Raw genomic sequence first — 5710 nt, forward strand, 5'->3', positions numbered from 1 at the left:
TCCACTACTATCATCTCCATCACTATCACCACCACCATTCCTACCACCATCATCACCGTCACCACCATCACCACCATCACCCCCGTCATTACCACCATCACCACCATCACTATCACTACCACCAGCAACATCAGTCATCACCATAATCCACTGTTACTACCACCATCACCACCACCACCATCACCACCATCATCATCACTACCATCACTGTCACCATCATTACCATCACCACCATTACAACCAGTATTATCGCCACCATCACCACCAACACAATCAGTACCAACATCACCATCACCACCATTATCACCATTACCAGCACCATCATTATTACTTTGCAGAACCACAGACTGTCAGGATTGGCAGAGTCCATGGGGATTTCCCAGTCTAAAAATTCTCATTTTACGGCCGCCGCCGCCGCCCGGGCCCGCACCCCCAGCCGTTGGCCTAGAGCGCGGTGCCACAGGAGGCGCGGTGCCCGGGCCAGGCGCTCGGCGAGGCCGCTCCACCGCACACGCACACACAGACTCCGGCAGCAGGAACGCAGATGACACACCGGTAACATGGAAGCCACCCCCGCCGACGCCGCCGCTCCGACGACAGCAGCAGCAGCCACAGCAGCAGCCGCCAGCGGCGCTGCACTGAACAAAGGTCATAGGAGCTGCGGCCCAGACGCCCGGGCTTGACCGCCGCGAAGGCCAACCCCGGGAAGGGGGTATGTTCTGTTTTGTGGTTTTTCTTTCAGACGCTACTAAAGAGTGTTGGGGATGCTTCTATTATGAAGGCCAAAAGGCCTGTTGACTGGGGCTGCTTTTAACCCTTTCCTATTTGTTGAGAACGCAGCCGTGTGACAGTAACTGAACATTGGTCTAAAGTCTTTCCAAAAGGTCAAGGTTCACGAGAACATCTGCTCAAATTCATGACCATGGGGGATATGAAGACCCCAGACTTTGATGACCTCCTGGCAGCATTTGACATCCCAGATATAGTCGATCCTAAAGCAGCTACTGAGTCTGGACACAATGACCATGAAAAACCGCACGAAGCAGAACGCCCAGGGAGAGGATGATGCCCAGCACCATCATCTTCTGACGTGGGTGTCAGTGTTATCATCAAGAACGTTGGGAACATCCACTTCGTCGAGGGCAGGGAGAAAGATGGCCATAACCCCACCGGCAATGGCCTACATAATGGATTTCTCATAGCGTCCTCCCTCAACAGTTACAGTAAAGATGGAGTGAAGTCCTTGAAAGGAGACGTGCCTGCCCCTGAGGTGACTCTGAAAGACTCAACGTTCAGTCAGTTTAGCCCGATCTCCAGTGCTGAAGAGTTTGATGACGATGAGAAGATGGAGGTGGATGACCCCCTGACAAGGAGGACATGCTAAGCTGCAGGTCCAACCTGTTGACGGAGTCAGCTCCCCGGCAGGGCTACGATAAGCTGAAGGCACTCGGAAGGGAAAACTCCAGCAAAACGGGACTCTCTACATCAGGCAATATGGAGGAAAACAAAGTTGTTAAGAGAGAAGCAGAAGCCAATTCTATAAACCTGAGTGTTTATGAACCTTTTAAAGTCAGAAAAGCAGAGGATAAATTGAAAGAATGCTGGAAAACAGAGTCCTGGATGGGAAAGTGAGCTCCAATAAGAATGACACCGGCCTCTCTGGCGTTGCGCCATGAAGACAAAGTCATCCTCCAAGCTCTCGTCCTGCATCGCTGCCATCGCAGCTCTCAGCGCTAAAAAGGCGGCTTCAGACTCCTGCAAAGAACCAGTGGCCAATTCGAGGGAATCCTCCCTGTTACCAAAAGAAGCAAACGACAGTCGGAGAGCAACTGACAAGTCTCCTGAATCCCAGAATCTCATCGAGGGGACAAAAAAAAAAAAAAAACCACCCCTAAAGCAACCGGATAGTCCCAGAAGCATCTCAAGTGAGAACAACAGCAAGGGCTCCCCGTCCTCTCCTGCAGGGTCCACACCAGCAATTCCCAAAGTCCGCATAAAAACCATTAAGACATCTTCTGGGGAAATCAAGAGAACAGTGACCAGGTTATTGCCAGAAGTGGATCATGACTCTGGGAAGAAACCTTCCGAGCAGACAGCATCCCTGATAGCCTCTGTGACATCCATTCTTTCGTCTCCAGCATCAGAAGCTGTCCTTTCCTCTCCCCCCCGGGCGCCTCTCCAGTCCGTGGTCATGACCACATGGTCAGTTTCCCCTGCAGAGCTCACCCCTAAACAGGTCACAATCAAGCCTGTGGCTACTGTTTTCCTCCCAGTGTCCACTGTGTAGACGGCAGGATCCCAAGTCATTAATTTGAAGCTCGCTAACACCACCACGGTGAAACTCAGGGTCATATCTGCTGCCTCTGTCCTGAGCGCCAGCAGTGCCATCATTAAAGCTACCAATACCATCCAGCAGTAAACTGTCATGGTGCTGGCATCCAGCCTGGCCAACGCCAAACTCGTGCCAAAGACTGTGCACCTTGCCAACCTTAACCTTTTGCCTCAGGGTGCCCAGGCCACCTCTGAATTCCATCAAGTGCTAACCAAACCTCAGCAACAAATAAAGCAGGCAATAATCAATGCAGCAGCCTCTCAACCCCCCAAAAATGTGTCTCAAGTCCAGATGATGTCGTCCTTGCAGAGTTCTGTGGTGGAAGCTTTCAACAAGGTGCTGAGCAGTGTCAATCCAGTCCCTGTTTACATCCCAAACCTCAGTCCTCCCGCCAACGCAGGGATCACATTACTGATGCCTGGGTACAAGTGCTTGGAGTGTGGGGACTCCTTTGCACTTGAAAAGAGTCTGACTCAGCACTCCGACAGACGGAGCATGCGCATCGAAGTAACGTGCAACAACTGTACAAAGAACCTCGTTTTTTACAACAAATGCAGCCTCCTTTCCCATGCCCGTGGGCATAAGGAGAAAGGGGTGGTAATGCAATGCTCCCACTTAATTTTAAAGCCAGTCCCAGCAGATCAAATGATAGTTTCTCCATCAAGCAATACTTCCACTTCAACTTCCACTCTTCAGAGCCCTGTGGGAGCCGGCACACACACTCTCACAAAAATTCAGTCTGGCATAACTGGGACAGTCATATCGGCTCCTTCAAGCACTTCCATCACCCCAGCCATGCCCCTAGATGAAGACCCCTCCAAACTGTGTAGACATAGTCTACAATGTTTGGAGTGTAATGAAGTCTTCTAGGACGAGACATCACTGGCTACACATTTCCAGCAGGCTGCAGATCCGAGTGGACAAAAGACTTGCACCATCTGCCAGATGCTGCTTCCTAACCGGTGCAGTTACACATCACACCAGAGAATCCATCAGCACAAATCTCCCTACACCTGCCCTGAGTGCAGGTGCCTTCTGCAGGTCTGTGCATTTCCAGACCCATGTCACCAAGAACTGTCTGAACTACACAAGAAGAGTTGGTTTTCAATGTGTGCATTGCAATGTTGTGTACTCTGATGTGGCTGCTCTGAAATCTCACATTCAAGGTTCTCACTGTGAAGTCTTCTACAAGTGTCTTATTTGTCCAGTGGCGTTTAAGTCTGCCCCAAGCACACATTCCCACGCCTACCTTCAGCATCCTGGCATCAAGATAGGAGAACCAAAAATAATATATAAGTGTTCCATGTGCAACACTGTGTTCACCCTGCAAACCCTGCTGTATCGCCACTTTGACCAATACATTGAAAACCAGAAGGCGTCTGTTTTCAAGTGTCCAGACTGTTCTCTTTTATATGCACAGAAGCAACTTATGATGGACCATATCAAGTCTATGCATGGCACATTGAAAAGTATTGAAGGACCTCCAAATTTGGGGTTAAACCTGCCTTTGAGCATTAAGCCTGCAACTCAAAATTCAGCAAATCAGAACAAAGAGGACACCAAATCCATGACTGAGAAAGAGAAATTGGAAAAGAAATCTCCATCTCTTGTGAAAAAATCAATGGAAACGAAGAAAGTGGCCAGTCCTGGGTGGACGTGTTGGGAGTGTGACCGCCTGTTCATGCAGAGAGATGTGTACATATCCCACATGAGGAAGGAGCACGGGAAGCAAGTGAAGAAACACCCCTGCTGCCAGCGTGACAAGCCTTTCAGCTCGTCCCACAGCCTGTGCCGGCACAACCGGATCAAGCACAAAGGCATCAGGAAAGTGTACGCCTGCTCACACTGCCCAGACTCCAGACGTACCTTTACCCGGTTGATGCTGAAGAAGCACGTCCAGCTGATGCACGGCATCAAGGACCCTGACCTGAAAGAAATGAGACAGCACCAATGAAGAGGAAGCAGAAATAAAAGAAGACACCAAGGTCCCCAGTCCCAAGTGGAAGCTGAAAAAACCGGTTCTGGAGTTCAGGCCTCCCAGAGGAGCCATCACTCAACCACTGAAAAAGCTGAAAATCAATGTTTTTAAGGTCCACAAGTGTGCCGTGTGTGGCTCCTCCACCGAAAACCTGCTGCAGTTCCACGAACACATCCCTCAGCACAAATCGGATGGTTCTTCCTACCAGTGCTGGGAGTGTGGTCTCTGCTACACATCTCACATCTCTCTGTCCAGGCACCTCTTCATCGTACATACGTTAAGGGAACCTCAGCCAGTGTCCAAGCAAAATGGGGCTGGGGATGATAACCAACGGGAGAACAAACCCAGCCACGAGGATGAATCCCCCGATGGCGCCGTGTCAGACAGAAAGTGCAAAGTGTGCGCAAAAACTGTTGAAACTGAAGCTGCCTTAAACACTCACATGCGGACACACGGCATGGCCTTCATCAAATCCAAAAGGATGAGCTCAGCCGAGAAATAGCCACAGATGCTCCATGGGGAAAATCCCTGTCCACATTGGAATAAAAAAGACATTTTTGTTACAAAAAGTTTGCAGTATAATAGAGTTAACAGTGTATGTTGCAATATATTCTCTTTCAACGCACCTTCCTTCAGCTCGTTGTATATATCCTCGATAAGTATTAAAACAGTATTTGAGTTTAAAAGAGTTTGTATATATTTAAATGAATAACTTTTTATACTCTTTGTTACATGTTTGCGTCAGTATTTAGTGGAAAACCATCTGAGTTGTTCTGGGTTAGAATTTTTCTTTTTGTACCGTTTCTTTAAAACAGAGTTCTTAGTAACAGGGGCGGTTCCTGAATTCAAATAAACCATTTTGTATGTTTGGATTTTTAATGGGTTGACAAATTACAGGCTAAAATAATGCCTTTTTTAGTGTTTTTAATTTTTAGAATTCACTACATAAATTGTAAGTAATTGTGGGTCTCAAAAACACTAGGAACTTTTAAGTGTCTTAGCACTTCCTCGATGTGTCTGCCCTGAGGGAGTGAGTTCACATTTGACACAACTGCACTCTAGTGTGGGTGTGCCTTTGTCTTCAGGCCACGCCGAAGGGTGTTTAAAGCAGCCTTGCAGGTCACTCCTTTCCCAGCCGTGGATAAAAACTGAAGCCAGGAATCTAATAAGGAATGCTGATTTCCTCAATTCCATTTTGAGGAATGGGGAAAACTATTCAAAAGAAAAAAATGGGACTGGTTTTCTGGGCAGGTCTGCAAGGCTGGCTTTAAGAGCACAGGGAGGGAAAATAATCAAAGGGCTGGACTGCTATAAAAGTTACAAATACGTAGTTAGACCAATAGATTTCTATAGTCAGGTTTTTGTCATGTAATTTATTAACTATTACAGAAACACACCTA

At 48.2% G+C, this 5710-nt stretch overlaps 1 pseudogene; it reads left to right on the forward strand.

Moving 5' to 3' along the window:
- Nucleotides 1-676: 676 nt before the first annotated feature.
- LOC102125864 (zinc finger protein 532 pseudogene) lies at nt 677-4872 on the forward strand (annotated as a pseudogene).
- Nucleotides 4873-5710: the final 838 nt, after the last annotated feature.

This window comes from Macaca fascicularis, chromosome 5 (assembly GCF_037993035.2).
Source record: "Macaca fascicularis isolate 582-1 chromosome 5, T2T-MFA8v1.1".
NCBI classification, from domain to species: domain Eukaryota; kingdom Metazoa; phylum Chordata; class Mammalia; order Primates; family Cercopithecidae; genus Macaca; species Macaca fascicularis.